The sequence below is a fragment of the Brachionichthys hirsutus genome, chromosome 13, assembly GCF_040956055.1.
Source record: "Brachionichthys hirsutus isolate HB-005 chromosome 13, CSIRO-AGI_Bhir_v1, whole genome shotgun sequence".
NCBI classification, from domain to species: domain Eukaryota; kingdom Metazoa; phylum Chordata; class Actinopteri; order Lophiiformes; family Brachionichthyidae; genus Brachionichthys; species Brachionichthys hirsutus.
This window is the reverse complement of record NC_090909.1, coordinates 13458759-13476648: the sequence shown is the minus strand read 5'-3', so window position 1 is coordinate 13476648 and position 17890 is coordinate 13458759. Positions and strand designations below refer to the sequence as shown.

Below are 17890 nucleotides of genomic sequence, written 5' to 3'. Positions count from 1 at the left end.
GGCGCTTCACAGGGACAGGTTGGCCCCATACAAAGGGGATGCGCACCCACTTCAGCGGCCCAGGCACCGTCCCCGTCCCCCAACACCCCCTCCCAGAGACAAGACACCACCACCCCCGGACTCACCCCCTGCCCAGTGGCAGGAGGCTGCAGCGCTGCCCACTCGGCCCCGGAGGCGGAGGAGGCCCCCGGGTCATCTCAGAGACTTTGTTTGTGATCCCTCGGGGCGAGGGATTCAGTAAGGGGGGGTGTAAGAGCCAATGTGTGTGCGTGCTGGGTGTGTGCGCATCCACGCCGTGGTGATTGGGGCGTGGCACAGCTGGAGTGGAGGCTTTATTTGTGTGCGCTCACCTGCGCTGGGTCAGTGTGTGTGGCCGTGTTATGCTGGTGGGGTGAGCGTGGGGAGAAACTTTTTGTTGACCGCATAACCGTAAACGCAGGATAGATGCGACGGAAACAACGACAGGTTGCACTGGCAATGAGGTATTTACTGTCAACCATTACAACAGCCAAAGTAAGTCCTCAAACTGTTCTCTCTGCAAGCTGGAGCAGAATAAATCTGTCAAGGCCTGTGCAAAGTACTGCGTGCGCGTCTTCAATGTTTTAACCCCTTCGACTTAGCCCACCGTGGCGTTTGGATTAATTTTATATATACGCCACAATAGGGGGACAGTGTAACAGTTCATGTTCGTAATTCCTACTCTGCAGCGAGTCAGTGAAGGCATCCAGGGAGGAGGGGTGTGTGTTTGTACTACCTTGAGCAGTATATAGTGTGTGGGTGCTGCAAGGAGCGAGAAAGTGAGAGAGAGACGGAGTTGGGACGTTAGAACAATATCTGTGCAGTTAGTGGCGTGATCACGGCCACCGATTAATAAAACGTTTGTTGTGAGATACGTCTTGTCCTTATTTCAGCGTCAGACGGACGCTACAGTACCTTTTAATTCCTCAGTAAGCAATAAAGTAATTATTATTTTATTTTCGTAGGAAACAGTGAAAATGAAAAGTTCTGAACAGTTTTCCATGTTAACTTAAACATCAGCGTAAAACAGCACATTTAACGTCTCAACTGGTTGAGCTGGATTGTTGTTCATTAAATTATGAGCATATGACAAACAATACAATCATGTTTAATTCAGGTTCTCCAAGAAAGAAGTTTGAAAGTGATCATACTCCCCAAGCAGGCAAAAAAATATCAGACACAAATACAGGCAGAAGAGGATGAGGGCCAAATAGAGAATCTGAGTCTTAAAATGAGCATCCAATCTTATCTTAAATATTTCATCCTAAATTATGGGACAGCGAGAGTAAAGCAATGAGTAACAATTATGTCCGTAAGTACAGTATGACAGCAGAGCTGTGTTTGTTAGTCACTGATATATTGATCTATTATCGGGTCCTCCTCCCCCAAAAACAGATGTGTTGTGGTGGGCTGGGTCTGACTGGCTGACAGATTCTCCTCAACATCTGCGTGATCTTCCTCTTTCTTCTCCTCCTTTTCAGTATCTATCTCCATCTGGTCCGAGTAATTGTCAGTCAGATTTTCCAGTTTTAATCTACACACACACACACAACATAAAAACATTACAAATTAAACTGATAGTCTACGAACATTATGGAGAAGTCTCACTACCGTCCAGTTTACGATACTTGGGGTGTCCTCAGACACCATCAGTGATGTGGGTTTAGATTCAGTGTTTTAATCATAATAATAATTATAATACATTTTATTTACATAAAGCTTTTCTAAACACTCAAAGTCGCTTTACATGAGATACATAAGTTAAAAACAGCAAAACAAATAGACAATGAAATATGAACATGAAAAAGTTTGGCCTATAAATCCACAATAAGCTGGATAACGAAAGATTATTCAGATACACCAGAACATAAAGGTCATACCTGGGGGGCTGTAGAGGCAGCAATTAACACAACAAGATCACAAGCAAGTTCACCAAACTCTCACTGATCACTAAATCCATTGAACAGCATCCATCTGTGGGCTCCTTCCTCCAGCTCTGGCCATCTTGCTTTTAGCCCGCGATTAGCTTTCTTTGTTTTCTTGATTACAGTAAGAGTAACACCCGCTTTTCGCCAGTCCCTCATAAGTTTATCGCTCAATCCAAACTTTCTTTTTGCTGCTCAATTACCGTTTCCGGCTGCATATTTTAGTACCTGCAGCTTGTAATCTGCAGAATAGGGGCATTTGTATTCAGTCTCTGTCAGTCTTTATAAGTTAATGTTACAGGAGTAATCAAGTTGTGAGAAGAGAAGAAGATACAATGTGTACCTGCAGGAGAACGTCCTCAGTGGCATCTGTCCAACATCCTGAATGAAAGTGATCTGAGCTGGAAGACACAAAACACTTTGGTTTATGAATAATCAAACTGCATACAGGTAGCCAATCAGTGAATGTGGTTTATGTTGAATACCAAGTTATTTATAATACAGTAGTCCCTCGATATAATGCGGTTCATTTTCCGCGACTTCGCTGCTTACAGTTTTTTTTGTGCAATTTCAGATATTTGTTTTTGCACTTGAACGCGCCTTGAAACGGCGCAAGGACGAAGGGGCGCGGTCGGAGGAACTGTGAAATACGTGCGAGTTGCTATTAATAACTTCTTATGTGTTCAACCTCGTAGGCTGATCATTAAAATTAAATTCGTTATTTCTAAAAGCTATCATGTTTATTTGTTAAGCGTTTGTTTAATAGCGCTCTTATTCTCTGTGTAAAAAGAGGCTTTTATTTTGTAGGAGCATAAACGTCACGTCCCTTTTGGGTTTTGTTTCTTCCTGTTGATACATGTAGCCGCTGCCGTTCCGCTGTGCTAAGCTATCCAATAAAGCAGCATGAGAGGCTAAAGACAGCACGAGTAGAATATTTGTTCTTCTGCACTCCAAGCGGCTCTTTCCTCGACCTGCACGCCTTAACATTATTAACAGGAAAACGTTTACTGTACGTACTATATATTTATATTCCTCAAACAAATGTTGAGTTCTGAAAAGGTTTTGATCTTTGGTTTCATTCTATAATACTGAAACAATCTATTTAGATTAATGCCTGCCTGTTAAACGTGTATAAAGTGTGTGGTGAGGGGTTTTACAGCCTTAAAACATTTATGTACATGTATAATAACTAAAAATAAATAAAGATTACTACATTGCGGATTTCACTTATTCCGGTTGTAACCCCCGCGGAAAATGAGGGACTACTGTATTAAAAAATAAATACGGAGTAAAATCTTTGTGACCTGTCATACATGGCTTTTGAACTGTGTTTTGATAGCATGATGGCCCCTCCCCTCATTAGGTCAGACTCAGAGTTTTCAGTTCACCACAGTCTAACAAATGACCTCAGGACCAGTGAAGGCAGTGGAAGCTTTATAATCATGTGTATAACAACCAGAATCAGAATCAGAAGGTGTTTATTGCCAGTGAGGGTTCACTGACTAGGAATGTTTCTTGGTGAAGTCGTGCTACATGTAACAGTAATGACTAAATACAAATACCATACAAGTACAGACACATCAGCAGCAGCAGGAGTGGATACACAGATGTGTACTAGCAGCAGTAAACTAGCGTAATCACGCAGTGCAAATGGAACAGTGCAAGTTATCGGTTATGAAATGTTCAGGAGTCCGGGACAGAATTATTAAGTGTTCATGAGTCTAACAGCCGAGGAGAAGAAGCTGTTCTTGTGGCGGGAGGTTCTGGTCCGGATGGACCGTAGCCTCCTGCCTGAGGGGAGAAGGTCAAAGAGTCCGTGTCCAGGGTGGGAAGGGTCGGCTGTGATCCGACCTGCACGCCTCCGAGTCCTGGAGACATTCAGGTCCTGGAGCGATGGCAGCTTGCCACCGATCACCTTCTCCGCAGCACGTACAAAGTGCTGCAGTCTGTGTCTGTCCCTGGTGGTGGCGCCAGCGTACCACACGGTGATGGAGGAGGGGAGGACGGACTCCACGATGGAGGTGTAGAACTGAACCAACATCTGGGTTGGCAGCTTGAGTTTCCTCAGCTGCTGCAGGAAGTACATCCTCTGCTGAGCCTTCTTGATGTGGGAGCTGATGGTCGGCTCCCACTTGAGGTCCCGGGTGATGGTGGTGCCCAGGAAGTGGAAAGAGTCCACGATGGAGATGGGGGTAGGGGAGTCTGTGAGGACGAGGGGGGACGGTGGGACTGTGACTTTCCTGAAGTCGACAATCATCTCCACTGTTTTCTGGCCGTTCAGCTCCAGGTTGTTGCTGCTACACCAGGACACCAGCCGGTCCACCTCCCTCCCATAGGCAGACTCATCACCGTCCAAGATGAGACCGATGAGGGTGGTGTCGTCCGCAAACTTAATAATTTTGACGGACTGATGGCTGGAGGTGCAGCAGTTGGTGTACAGGGAGAAGAGCCAGGGGGAAAGTACACAGCCCTGGGGGGATCCGGTGCTGATAGTCAGGGTGTCCGAGACCGTAGACCCCAGCCGCACATGCTGCCTCCGGTCCGTCAGGAAGTCGGTGATCCACCAGCAGAGGGAGTCGGGCACGTCGAGCTGGAGCAGCTTGTCCTGGAGCAGTCCCGGGAGGATGGTGTTGATAGCTGAGCTGAAGTCCACAAACAGGATCCTGGCATAGGTTCCTGGGGAGTCCAGATGCTGCAGGATGAAGTGGAGGGCCAGATTGACTGTGTCGTCTACAGACCTTTTGGCTCGGTAGGCAAACTGCAGCGGGTCTTCTTGTCCCTTCTTGTCCCTTGAGGGGTCGCCACAGCAAATCAACCTTCACCACATAAAGCAGTCGCTGCCAATTAAATTATTGTTACAGGCTCCATTACAGAATGGCTAAAAAAGTAGGAATATATTGATAATGTAAATGAAAGTATAAGATACAGTATAGGAGCTTCCTCTATGTAGCCTCACAGAGGAATACAAGAGCAGCAAAGTCAGGCTGGAGATGATGCTGACAGATTCTCGAGACCCCTGTGTAGCTCAAAACGCTCCTGCAATTGCAACTGGGAGGAAGTGGACTCCAACTGTAGCTATACACCAGGCTAAATCAGCGCTTAAGCACCGGGATATTGTCGGCCACGTGCAAATGGGAAGAGGAGGCATTGGCCTAGAGGAGAGTCAACCATCCTGGTGCAAGGCATCTCCAGCTCAGCGACGTGGGCTGGTGGTGGAGGAGGTTCGCCGAGAGTAGCAGGCTGCAAGGTGTGCAAAGGCTGTCTCACAAGGAAAGCAAGGTCAATGGATGCGTTGGGAAGATGTTGAGAAGCGCAAGCTCTCTTGGAGAGAGATGTGGGACATGGAAGCTTATCGAACCAGCTTCATCCTGCGAGCAACATATGATGTGCTACCATCACCCCAGAACCTCAACCAATGGTACGGAGAAGATCCTACATGCCCCCTCTGTCCATCTCCAGCAAACTTGAAGCACATTCTAGTTGGCTGCAAGACAAGCCTTACACAAGGCCGTTACACCTGGCGGCACAATCAAGTCCTGAAGTGTCTGGCAGCTGCACTGGAGAATAGAAGAATGGTCGTCAATGCCCTGCCCCCCCTTTCCTCCCATCTTACATCATTCTGACATTTTGTCCATGAAGGGGAGAAATAACAAAAGAGATGTATTCCAAAATCAGAGGTAGGACAGATGGGAGCAGCACGGGACTGGAGGCTCCTTGTTGATCTGGAGCAGAGACTCTGCTTTCCAGTGGAGATCACCACGACCAACCTCAGGCCAGATCTGGTGTTGTGGTCTACCTCAATTCGAAGTGTTTGCATCATAGAGCTCACAGTGCCATGGGAGGATAATATAGGCGAGGCCTTTGAGCGCAAGAAGCTTCGGTATGCTGAGCTGGCAGCGGATGCTGAACAACGGGGCTGGAAGACCACAGTCCTCCCTTTAGAAGTGGGCTGCAGAGGCTTTGTGGGCAGGACTGCTACTAGTCTCCTCAGGGGCATGGGAATCCGGGGCCAGGCCCAACGGTAAATCATCACAGCCCTGTCCAGTGCTGCTGAACGAGCAAGCCAGTGGCTCTGGATCAGGAGGAGAGACAATAGCTGGGCTCCAAAATGACAGAGACAACAGCAGGGGGTATAGAAGGGGGTAAGGCAGAGGGGGGCACACCCGGGACGCCAGGTGTTGCTGCTGAACCCTCTTGAGGTGTCGTGGGCCTGTTCAGTGAAACACCTATGATGGAGGGTGCCCACCTGATGACCCCAATGAAACCCTTAGCCCCTTCTATCCTGCCCTGTGATGACTATAATCCCTACCCATTTATCAAGGTAAAAAAGGATTGTAACATCCAGTCCCATTCCGGTATGAAGTCAGACAAGTTTGGCTCAGGGATGAGGATGCCCCTGCCGTGCAGAGTCCAGTGCACTTTGGGTAATAACACCATAGCCTGTGTTTGTAAAACTAGACAGAATATAGACAAGAGAAGAATAAAACAAAATGAAACTAGAAAAGCTCTCAGAGAGGAAACCTCCGTCGAGCAGGTAGTTCCCCTCCTATCTGGATCACATGGTGATCTGGATCATCACCAAAAGATTCTAGATTGTTCTTGGTGTCTTTATACACCAACCATGAAAAGTTAAATGAATCAGAGCTGATGTATTTTTGGAACATATTTTTAGATACATTTTCAATGCTAAAAGTAAATATTTGTTATGTTGGATCAGGATCCGATCCTGATCCAACATGCTACTCCTGTACTTTCTTCTTGTCCCTTGAGGGGTCGCCACAGCAACTCAACCTTCACCACGTCACCCTGTCCTTTGCATCGTCCTCCCCAACACCAGCCACTCTCATGTCCTCCCTCACTACGTCCATGTAGTTTAATGTTAACTTGTTCAGGTGCATTGTGGGAATATGTCACGGACCAAGGCTGGTAAGAACCCAAATGCACGACAGCAGATGGGGAATCCAAAACCAGAGCTTTATTCTTTGTTACCAGGTAGTCAGTCCAAACCAGCAGACTGGAATGCTGGAAAGTAGTGATCGTCGATAAGAATTTGGCAGGGGTGTCGTGTCTGAGTTGCGTATATGTAGAGTCTGGGCTGATGAGAGATGTGTTGCAGGTGATGACGGGAACACAGGTGACAGGAATGAACTGATTGCATGAGGTGGATCCGAGATGACAGGGGGAGTTAGTGGGGGAAGGACACAGACCCGCCTCAAGGTGTGACAAAACCCCCCCCCCCCCTCTAGGAACGGCACCCGAGGTTCCCCCAGGCTGGTCGGGGTGGTCCTGATGGAAGTTCCAGATGAGGGACGGGTCCAGGATGCCCCGCGCCAGGACGCACGAGCGCTCCTTGGGACCATAACCCTCCCAGTCAACGAAATACTGAAACCCCCTCCCCCGACGCCGGGACCGAAGGCTGAAGGAAGCTTGGGTAACAAGGTGAGTCACCTTTGAGAAGCGGTTACTGATGGTTAATATGACTGTGTTACTTTCTGACACGGGGCGCTCAGTGATGAAATCTATGGCAATGTGGGACCAGGGGCGGTGAGGAATGGGCAATGGTTGCAGGAGACCGGAAGGAGCCTGATTCAAGCACTTATTTTGGGCACAGACGGGGCAGGCGGCGACAAAGTCCCTGACATCCTCCCTCATAAAGGGCCACCAGAAACGCTGCTGGACCGAGGCCAAAGTACACTTTACCCCTGGGTGGCATGCCAAGCGGGAGGAATGACACCACTGAAGGGCTAGTGAGCGGAGCCCGGGGGGGGGGGGGCGTAAAGGCGATCTGCTGGGCAGGAGGGTTTTCCCTGTGTGCCTGTCTCACTTGCTCCTCCACCTCCCAGGTAACAAGGACCACGATGCAGGCAGGTGGGACGATGAGGTCAGGCTGGAGGGGTTGGTGGCACGGGAGATGTCATCTGGACAAGGCGTCGGGTTTCGTGTTCTTTGAACCTGGGCGATAGGACAAGCAGAAGTTAAACCGGGTGAAGAATAGCGCCCACCTGGCCTCACGGGAAATGGCTTTTCTTCACATTCCAGCCAATTCATAGAGGTGAGAGAGGTGAAGGGGGCGGCCAGCGAGCTGTAGTTCCGGATGAACCGCTTGTAGAAATTGGCAAAACCCAGGAATCGTTGGAGATCTTTGTGTGACGATGGGGCTGGCCACTCCGTAACCGCTCGGACCTTTTCTGCAACTTGTATGTCATCAAAGCGGAAACTTTTCCGCTTTGATGAAAAGCTGGTTCTCCAGCAGTCTCTGGAGGACCTTGCGGATGTGGGTCACATGTTCCTTCTCGGTTCTTGAAAAGATCAAGAATCAAGAATCAAGAAATGTTTATTGTCATTCAGACACTCTCATGCAAGAACGAAAAACAGCACTCAGGTCCCAGGTCGAGGCGCACAACAAACAGTCACCAAAAACAGACACACATTCATTCAACGTAAAACTAAATACACAAAAGTGATTGCACGATCCCCAGTAGCAGCATCCAATGTAACAAAATTAGTCCAACAAGGAAGCAGTGAATTTGGCCTGAGTTATCCACTGTTCATAACTCTCACAGCATCAGGGAAGAAACTGTTTTTGAACCTGGTGGTTCTGGCCCTGATGCTGCGCAGCCTCCTCCCAGATGGGAGGGGGGAAACAGTCCGTGTGCAGGGTCGGTGGGGTCCTTCATGATGCAGGTTGCCTTTTTCCTGCACCTCCTGCTGTAAATGTCACTCACGGTGGGTAGGCTGCTCTCCGAAGTCCTTTGGGCCGATTTTACCACCCGCTGCAGGGCCTTCCTGTCTGCAGGGCCTTCCTGTCTGCAGCAGAGCAGCTGCCGTACCACACCGTGATGCAGGATGAGAGGACACTCTCCACCGCAGAAGGACGCCAGGACAGAGGTGCCCATACCTGCTCGCCTCAGCCTCCTTAGAAAGTAGAGGCGCCGGTGTGCCTTCTTCACTAGGGCGGCTGAGTTACTCCTCCACGCCAGGTCGCTAGCGATGTGCACGCCCAGGTACTTGATGCTCTGGACCACCTCGACAGCTGCTCCTCCGATGTAGAGGGGGGGGGGGGGTGTAGCCTCCTTTCCTTTAATCCACAATCATCTCCTTCGTTTTCTTCACATTGATGCAGAGGTTGTTTTCTCTGCACAACTGCACCAGATGTTCCACCTCCTGCATGTTCTCCGACTCGTCGTTGTTGAGGATGCGTCCCACCACTGCTGTGTCGTCTGCGAACTTGACGATATGACTGCTCGGGTACTTGGCTTTGCAGTCATACGTCAGCAGGGTGAACAGCAGAGGGCTCAGAACGCATCCTTGAGGCGAGCCGGTGTTGAGGATGATGGGGGTGGAGGATGTGTTGCGGACTCTCAGTCTGTGGCCGGTTTGTCAGGAAGTCCAGGACCCAGTTGCACATCGATGGGCTCAGTCCCAGTGTCACCAGTTTGTTGACCAGAGTCTGCGGGATGATAGTGTTAAATGCTGAGCTGAAGTCCAGAAACAGCAGCCTGGCATAAGCGTCTCTGGTCTCCAGGTGACTCAGGGCCTCGTGAACCACAGAAGCGATGGCATCATCAGTGGAGCGGTTCCTCCGGTACGCATACTGATGGGGGTCCACGCTGTCATCGACGCTCTCCTTAATGTGCCCCATCACCAGCCGTTCAAAGCACTTCATGACTATCGGAGTCAGAGCAACCGTCCGATAGTTGTTCAGGCATGAAACGGTGGAGGTCTTGGGGACAGGGATGATGGTGGCTGTCTTCAGACACGTCGGCACTGAGCCCTGGGACAATGAGGTGTTGAAGATGTCGGTCAACACCTCAAAGAGCTGATCGGCACAGTCCCTCAGAACCCAGCCTGGGATGTTGTCCCAACATCAACAACATCCCGGGCCTGCAGCCTTGCGGGGATTGATTTTCTGCAGGGACCTCATCACATCCTCAGCAGCCAGACTGAGGTAAGGGCATCAGGAAGAGACGGGTCCCTGGGGCACTCCATGCCTCTCTTTTTGTAGTCCGTGATGGTTCTGATGCCCTTCCACATGCTCCGGGGGTCGTTGGAAGCAAAATGACCCGCTATTCTCCGAGCATAGGAGGCTTTGGCCCTCTTTATGCCCGATGTCAGGCTTCTCCTCGCCGCTCTGAGTGCTGGAGCATCACCAGACCTGAATGCTGTGTCCCGGGCTTTCAGGAGAGAGCAAACTTCACCGTTCAGCCATGGTTTCTGGTTGGGGTGAATAGTGACTGTTCTGGTGGTGGTCACATCCTCAACACATTTGCTGATGAAGCCCAGGACAGATGATGTGTACTCCTCCAGGTCCACGTCTCCAGCATATGTTGCCACTTCCCTGAAGATCTGCCATTCAGTCCGCTCGAAGCAGTCCTGCAGCTTGGAGGCAGCGTCACCAGGCCACACAGTGATGGATTTCTGTGTTGGGCGAGTGGACCTGCATACAGGACGGTAGGAAGGGACGAGCATGATGGAGATGTGGTCAGAGAGGCCGAGGTGGGGACGGGGGGTAGCCCTGTAGCTGTCCTTGCGGTTCGTATACACCCGGTCAAGCGTGTTGTTCCCCCGGGTTGCAATGGTGACATGCTGGTGAAACCGTGGCAAAATGTCCGTCAGGTTGACGTGGTTAAAGTCACCTGCAACCACGTAGAGCGCCTCCGGGTGCTTGTGTTGCTGTTTGCCGATGTTGTCGTGTAGCTCACGTAGCGTAACAATGTCAAGGTGATTGGCGTCATCTGATGAGTGACCCAGTGGAGGAGATGGCCATCGAGCGCTGTGGCGTGGATGGGGTCAGTCAGCGCCTCGCGGTCAATGCCCAGCTGGTCGGCCACTGAGATGTCCAAGAAGTCAGCATCTGTGCCAGAATCCATAAGGGCGTCCACCTGGTGATCGCCACCGGCGCACCGAAGCCAGGGCCGGAGGATGGGTCGCGAGGGCTTGTTCCGAGGGAAGATATGGCTCACCAGTGCCCTCTATCTGACTGGGGCCCTGCCTTTTACTGGACAAGAATCGCTGAAATGTCCGGGCTGGCCGCAGTACAGGCAGCAGCCTTGACGAAGTCTTACATTTTCTTCAAAATGTGCCGCGCTGTGTGTTGTTGTAAGGCGGACGTAGGAGAGGACACCATGAGAACGTTAAAGGGGGAAGTGTGGGCGTGGATGAACGGTATATAAAAGAACAGGTTTGTGCATTATGCAGAACATCGTTGTTTTAACAACCCTGAAAATGGCAAAGAGACACACTTATGAAGCAGTTTAAACTGAAGGCCATCAGCTACGCGGAGGAACATGGAAATCGAGCAGCCACAAGAGAATTCAAGATTAACGAGTCGATGGTTCGCAAATGGAGGAAGCTGGAAAACGCGCTCCGCCAGGTCAAGAGTTTCCGCGGGCATAAGGCGAGGTGGCCCGAGTTGGAGGAAAGACTCGAGCAGTGGATTAAATAGCAAAGAGCAAGTGCGAGAAGCGTTTCGACGGTCACCATTCGACTCAAAGCAGTCGCGCTCGCAGAAGAAATGAACATTGAACATTTCCAAGCAGGTCCGTCTTGGTGCTTTCGTTTCATGAAACGGTGCCATTTTTCCATCCGGCCAAGGACTACAGTAGCGCAGCAGCTTCCAGCGGATCATAATGAAAAGCTGGAGATCTTCCGCTCCTACTGTAGCAAACAGATCTCCGACAAACGCATCCAGCCCAGCGCCATCACCAACATGGACGAGGTGCCGCTCACTTTCGACATCCCGGTGAGTCACACTGTCGAGAAGAAGGGCACCAGCACGGTAGCGATACGCACAACGGGGCACGAGAAGTCTTCTTTTACCGTTGTGCTCGGCTGCCACGCTAACGGACAGAAGCTGCCGCCGATGGTGATCTTCAAGAGGAAGACTTTGCCTAAACTAAAGAGAAGTTTCCAGCTGGAGTCATCATCAAGGCAAATGAAAAGGGCTGGATGGATGAGGAAATGATGAAAGAGTGGCTGCGGGGGGGGGGGGGGTATGTGAATAGACCAGGTGGTTTTTTCCACGCATCACCATCGCTGTTGATCTATGACTCACAGCTGATGTGAAAAAACAAGTGAAGGAGATGAACTCCGAGCTTGCCGTCATTCCGGGAGGCCTGACGAAGGTTCTCCAACCGCTGGACATCGGTGTGAACAAGCCGTTCAAAGTAAGGCTGCGAGCGGCGTGGGAGCGATGGATGACAGACGGAGACCACAGTTTCACTAAGAGTGGGAGGCAGTGCTGCACCGGGCGAGTTACGCCACAATTTGTGAATGGATTGTAGATGCTTGGGCTAACGTGTCTGCTGGCACTGTTGTTCGAGCCTTCGGCATCATTTCCGAGGCGCCGCACGGCACGGAAAGTGACTCTGACAGACAGTGAAGAAAGGGAACCTGGCATGTTTGATTTGAATTCAGAAACAGAGGATGAGGACTTTGATGGGTTTGATTAATGACGATTAAATAAATGTGACTACCAAACTCAGTTTTGCTCCTGCTTTATTTTGCGAACCTATCATGCCGGCGCCTTTTGAGCCAGCGCGCCCTTTGTATGTTTAAAGTACCGAAAAAGCAGCTGTTAATGAGACTGCACCAAATCACCAGGTGCGCCATATGGTCATGAAAATACGGTAATTATATAAAATATATCATATGTCTGGAAATAATAATAATTGTTTGGCATCTGCGAAGTGTCCCTCCTTTGTCCCACTTACACTGCTGTCCCACATTTGTCGGGTGATGATCTGTTCACCCTAGCTCCCTCTGGGATGCCCCGGTTGCGAGGAACCCCAGTGTGGTCAGCCCCTGTATCGGTACCAGCAGCGCTCCAAGGCCGGCTGCAGCTCTGCGCACAGTTCCAGGAGGATTACCAGGAGGAACCTGAAGAGGCTGATGAGCCAGTCATCATCATGGGCCGGTAAATCCTCCCCGTCTCTGAACACCATTTGCAGTGTCTTCTAATAGAACCAAGGCGGTGATTGTTAATGGTGTTTTCGGCACCACTTTGCTTTTCTATCCACTCCTGTAATTGCGGACAGCTGGGTGCGTTAGCTGTATGTCAGTGTTCATTGTTCATGTGTCTCTGATGTGTATTTGACATTTATTTAATGTAACAGTTTCCCAGCATCGCCTCTAGGTGTCGCCAATGTAGAAATGTGCATACGCCAGCCACATTTCCACGGTCATTTCCACTCTTGATACACCTGAACTTTGACGTGAGAATGAATGTACGCACGGATGATACATGAGGCCCCATGGCTTCATTTTTTAATGTTCTTATAAATATTACGTTGTAAATGTGCTGGCTCCGGTTGGACAACAATTTTAAAATTGCCACATAGTAAATATGGAGGCAACGGTGGAGCCTAAGCATCGAACACTGCTGGAGACATCATTGTGTCCTCCTCTGTGCATGCGGGACGCTTTTGGGTCACTTGCGTTCACACAGTAGATCACATACAAGTTGCAGTTAAATGGAAATGTGAACGAACTCGCAAACAAATTGGATTTTACAAAAATAAATTAAGCACTGCAGTGTGAACGTAGTTTAAGTCACTCCTGAACGTCTCCTCCTCTAAGGCACTCGTCTTCCTCCTCTTCTTCATCTCTGTATTCGACCCACAGTAATCCAGTTTCCAGCAGCATCCAGGGGGGGTAACAACGCTGCTGGCGATCGTTGTTAACCTGGGCCTCAACCGGTCCGGGATGACTTATTTACGTTGATTTGCATTTTACATTTTTACATGGGATGCCATTCCTGATGCAACCTTCTGCATTTGGGACTGGCTCACGGCTACACATGTTGACAAAGTCAGTTTGTTACTGTCTGCATGGTGCTAATAGTGTTTGTAGCTGTCAGGGCTACCTAAATGGAACTTTTTCTTGTCACAAAATATTATTTTTGACCATTTTTCAAATTTTCCACCACAAACTTAATCTGATCACTTGTGTTTTTCTTGCTTTCGGATTCCTTATTTTATTTTTTTACTCAAAATTTTGTGTTTAACAAGATCATTAATCTTTGTTGGTCGACCAAAAGATGTTTTAGTATCTTAATTTTCTTTGTTTGCCAGGTTTTCACCAACTTCCTGGTGTGAACGGCCGAGTGTGTGACCAATTCCACTATTTGACAAGTTTTGGTGTTCCAACTCGTCCATCCTACCTTCTTCCTTTCTGACAACGTGATCTTGTAGGGCAGCGGTCCCCAACCTTTTTTCTGCCACGGACCGGTTTCACGCCGTGAACCTTTTTCGCTGACCGGGGGGGCGGGGGGGTATAATTAAATTTAAAAAGGAATATAATCTTACCAATTAACTTTTATATTATGCACTTGCACACACAATATCGACTCACCATAAATTGTGGTCCTTCATGGTTTTTTGTTTCATAAATTCCACATTCTTGTCTTTTAATCCGGGTTCTTGTTTTTTAATCGGGGTTCTTGGTCTCTGTGCTGAAGCAGTTTTGAATCCTTCATTGCTCGTTAATGAAGCTAATCAGCTGTTGATAAACAGTGTTTTAAATCTTAGTCCTGGTTTCTCTTCTTGGAGGTCCTCACCTCCGCTTCTTCCTCCTCAGTTGGACTTTTCTCCTTAGCAAAGAAGCTCTCCAAAGACTTTTGTTTCTTTTTATGAATTTTCGCGAGTTCACGGCTGTTTTTTTTAGCAACGTATCAAGAGGCAATTGTTACGTTGGAGAAAATAAAACACCTTTTAGACGCTAATAATCGATACAACGGAAATTGTATGCATTAGTTATTCTTTCTTTGCGGCCCCGTAACAAATGCCTCACGGACCGGTACCGGGCCGCGGCCCGGTGGTTGGGGACCCCTGTTGTAGACCATTAAGTGTTGTATATAAAAATCTATGACAATATGCAGAATGAAGTTTATTCAAGTGAAATTCAAGAGGGGTCCTGTCGCTCATCGGGCCCCTGGAATTTTTGTGTTTTTCGGACCAGACCGTCTTGGAGGGCGGGGCAGGGTGGGTGGGTGTGGAATGTGGCAGTGGGGAACGTGCAGTCTTATTTTCATTTGGCCGCTCTAAAGGATGATTGGCCCCCTGGAAATGGGTGGTCCTAAGTTTATGTCACACACTGTATATTTTTGTCTCTGGTATTGTTCAGGGGGGCAGGCCAAGTGTGGAGGCGGGCCGTAGTTTGGGGAGCCCTGGTGTACAGATGCTACCATTGAAGTGTGTGTGTGTGTGTGTGTGTGTGTGTTACCTTGGCTTCTCATAGGGATGTTGACTTTGGCCAGGTATGGCAGCAGTTCGGTCTTAAGGCAGATTGGTGTCAGACAGAAGTTCTTCAACAGTGACTGGGCAGTCAGGCAGTTATCTTGGTGCTGACAGAAACATCAGTTTCATTATAGTCTCCAGACTTCTGCTGCTACAAACTACACAATACATAAGAAGATGCTGAGGGTCGGTTGTTATTGGTGGTCTGCTGATAATCATAGAGCTCCTATCTCTAATGCCAATGTCTAAACTCTGAATACTCAGCAATTCATTTCTAGACTTTATGGCAGGAGCATCAATGCCATGATGAGGCCGCTTCCCTTGCCATTGAACCTTCAATACAAACTCTCACATTTGGAAACAAGTATTTACGATCAGTAGTTTTTACTTTTTCACAGTGATAAATCACAACCAGATGCATGAACTCCATTGAACGTCTCTGAATTTGCATTATGTCAACACTTTTACTGGAGGCAGAGTCATGTCTCTTCCCCTCTCTTGCCACACATCAATCTAATACATAGATTTAATTAATATATATTTTTACTTCCCAGATATAGATTATAATGTTATGGTATTTGCATGCAGTTATGTGTAGAGTAGTTTTTCTGTTTAGTGTTCACTTATTGGTCAGAACTTACTCAAACTACTCTAAGATGGGTACAATTTTAATTTGGCTTAAATGTCGCTCTAATGGACTTGAATTATTGACTGCCATGCTTTATTTTTACTTAATCTGGTGGCTAGACTGGCTAGTAGCTCCTCATATGTTCAGTATCAAGCTAGCAAAGCTGCCTAAGAGGCCACTTGCACTTTAACTTTACTTTTCAAAAATCTTGTAAGTTACAATTTGCACTGTTTAATTAAATGCAACTAATTTTCTTACCACATCTTTAATTCATTTTGTCCAGCATTGGCAAGCTGCCAGTCAGAGCCATATATCGCGTAATTGATGCTTTCAGTTCAATTCAATCAAAGCCAGTGGAACACTCACAAGATGTTACCAAAATCTCACTTTGCATTTAAAATCTTTCAGAAAATGATGTAAGTGTATTGAATTGTATTGTGAGCTGAATAGGTTGATATATATCGTATCGTGAGGCAAATATCGTGTATCGCTACAGCGCTAATAATGGATGTATTTTAATTTCTCCCGTCTTTGACAACATTGCGTTACTAGTGATAAAGTAATTAAATTGGGAAAATAAATTGTGATAGGATGAGTAATATGTATATTGCATGGATGAACACTGATTTCATTAATACATTTTGAAAATAAATGAGTACGCATATAAATATAAAATGTTTCACCTGATGTTTATGGTATTAATATTATTACAACTACAGGCAAAGTACTGGCTGCAGAGATGTTATTGTTAGCCGCAGCTGCTGCAGTGGTCATACAACATATAATTATAATATGTTTATACTAGGGGTGGGACATTAACGCGTTAATTACAATTAATTAATAAGAAGGACGTTAATTAATTCAAAATATTAACGCATTTTAACGCAGTTTGCATGTCAAAAAACCAGGAACGTTTGTCAGTTCACCATGTTCTGGTACGCCACTTATACTGACGCACACAGTCCCAGGCTGGCTTGGGGACGAATGGAGACGGGAGAGAGTACTTTTGTAATGTATTTGGTCCGTGCCTGGATTCCGTAGTCACGTGATGACGTAGGCACGTTAGCTTGTTGTGTGCGCCGATGTAGCATGTCGTTCCGTGACTGACTGCGCCTCATTAAAAGATAAGTTTGTTCCTGAATCTGCCTCCTCCTTCCTACATCCGTAGAGGTGAAAGACATAACAACTTTGCAGGACGGTAAATTCATTTTCAAAAAACGACCAGATGGGAGAGACAAAGCCACCGTGTATTGCAAACTATGCAAAAAAGAGTTTGCCTACCACAGAAGTACTTCGCAGCTAGCACAGAAACGGCTCGCGCTAGCGGTTCTGGTCAGCAGCAACTTGACCAAATGACAAATGGATTTAGACGGAAAATGAGCAAGTAAACGTCGGAAACAGACGAATTCACTCGCAAAGTGGGTTGCCAAAGACTGTAGACCGCTATCAGTGGTAGAAGACAAAGGTCTACAAGATGTGCTACGGACAGCTGCGTGTGATGAAACCTTTGACATGCCGTGCAGAAAGACTATTTCAAGCAAAATTCAGCAACTGTACTTACCTTTGTTTACAATTTTGAAATGAAATGAAATTACCAGCCATTAAATGAGCTTCAGTTAAAAGTCATGTCTGTGTGTATTATTTGATAAGTCGTCCAATACAATTTATTTGCAGAAAAAAATGTTGCTTTTGAGGAAATTATGGTCATGCGATTAATTTCGATTAATTAATTACAAAGCATATAGTTAATTAGTTAAAAAAAATTAATCAAGTCCCACCAGTAGTTTATACATATAGACACAAATAAATACATCCAGACAGACAGACACTTGGCACAGTGGTGGGCAAGGACCACATGTCTGGGAGAATTTAGGGCCATCATTGTTTTCTCAGCTTTCAATGGAGTATATCAACGCATCTATAAACTAAACTAGAGCAGCATCTGCAGAGGCTACATTCAATGAGATCTGTTTGTATAAACCTCTTGCAGAGGTAACCTGTTTAGAGGTCAAATATGTGCCTAACCAGGACAACGAGCCTGTCATCAGTATATTTACTGTTTAAGAGGAGTACATGTGGTTTCA

At 47.5% G+C, this 17890-nt stretch overlaps 1 long non-coding RNA gene across 1 annotated transcript; it reads right to left on the bottom strand.

Annotated features, from left to right (window-relative positions):
* Positions 1-981: 981 nt before the first annotated feature.
* On the bottom strand, positions 982-15248 carry LOC137903494 (uncharacterized). Its single transcript, XR_011105763.1, has 3 exons — positions 15165-15248; positions 2287-2344; positions 982-1552 (listed from the first exon to the last, which is right to left on the bottom strand). It is a non-coding gene; the product is annotated as an uncharacterized lncRNA (long non-coding RNA).
* Positions 15249-17890: the final 2642 nt, after the last annotated feature.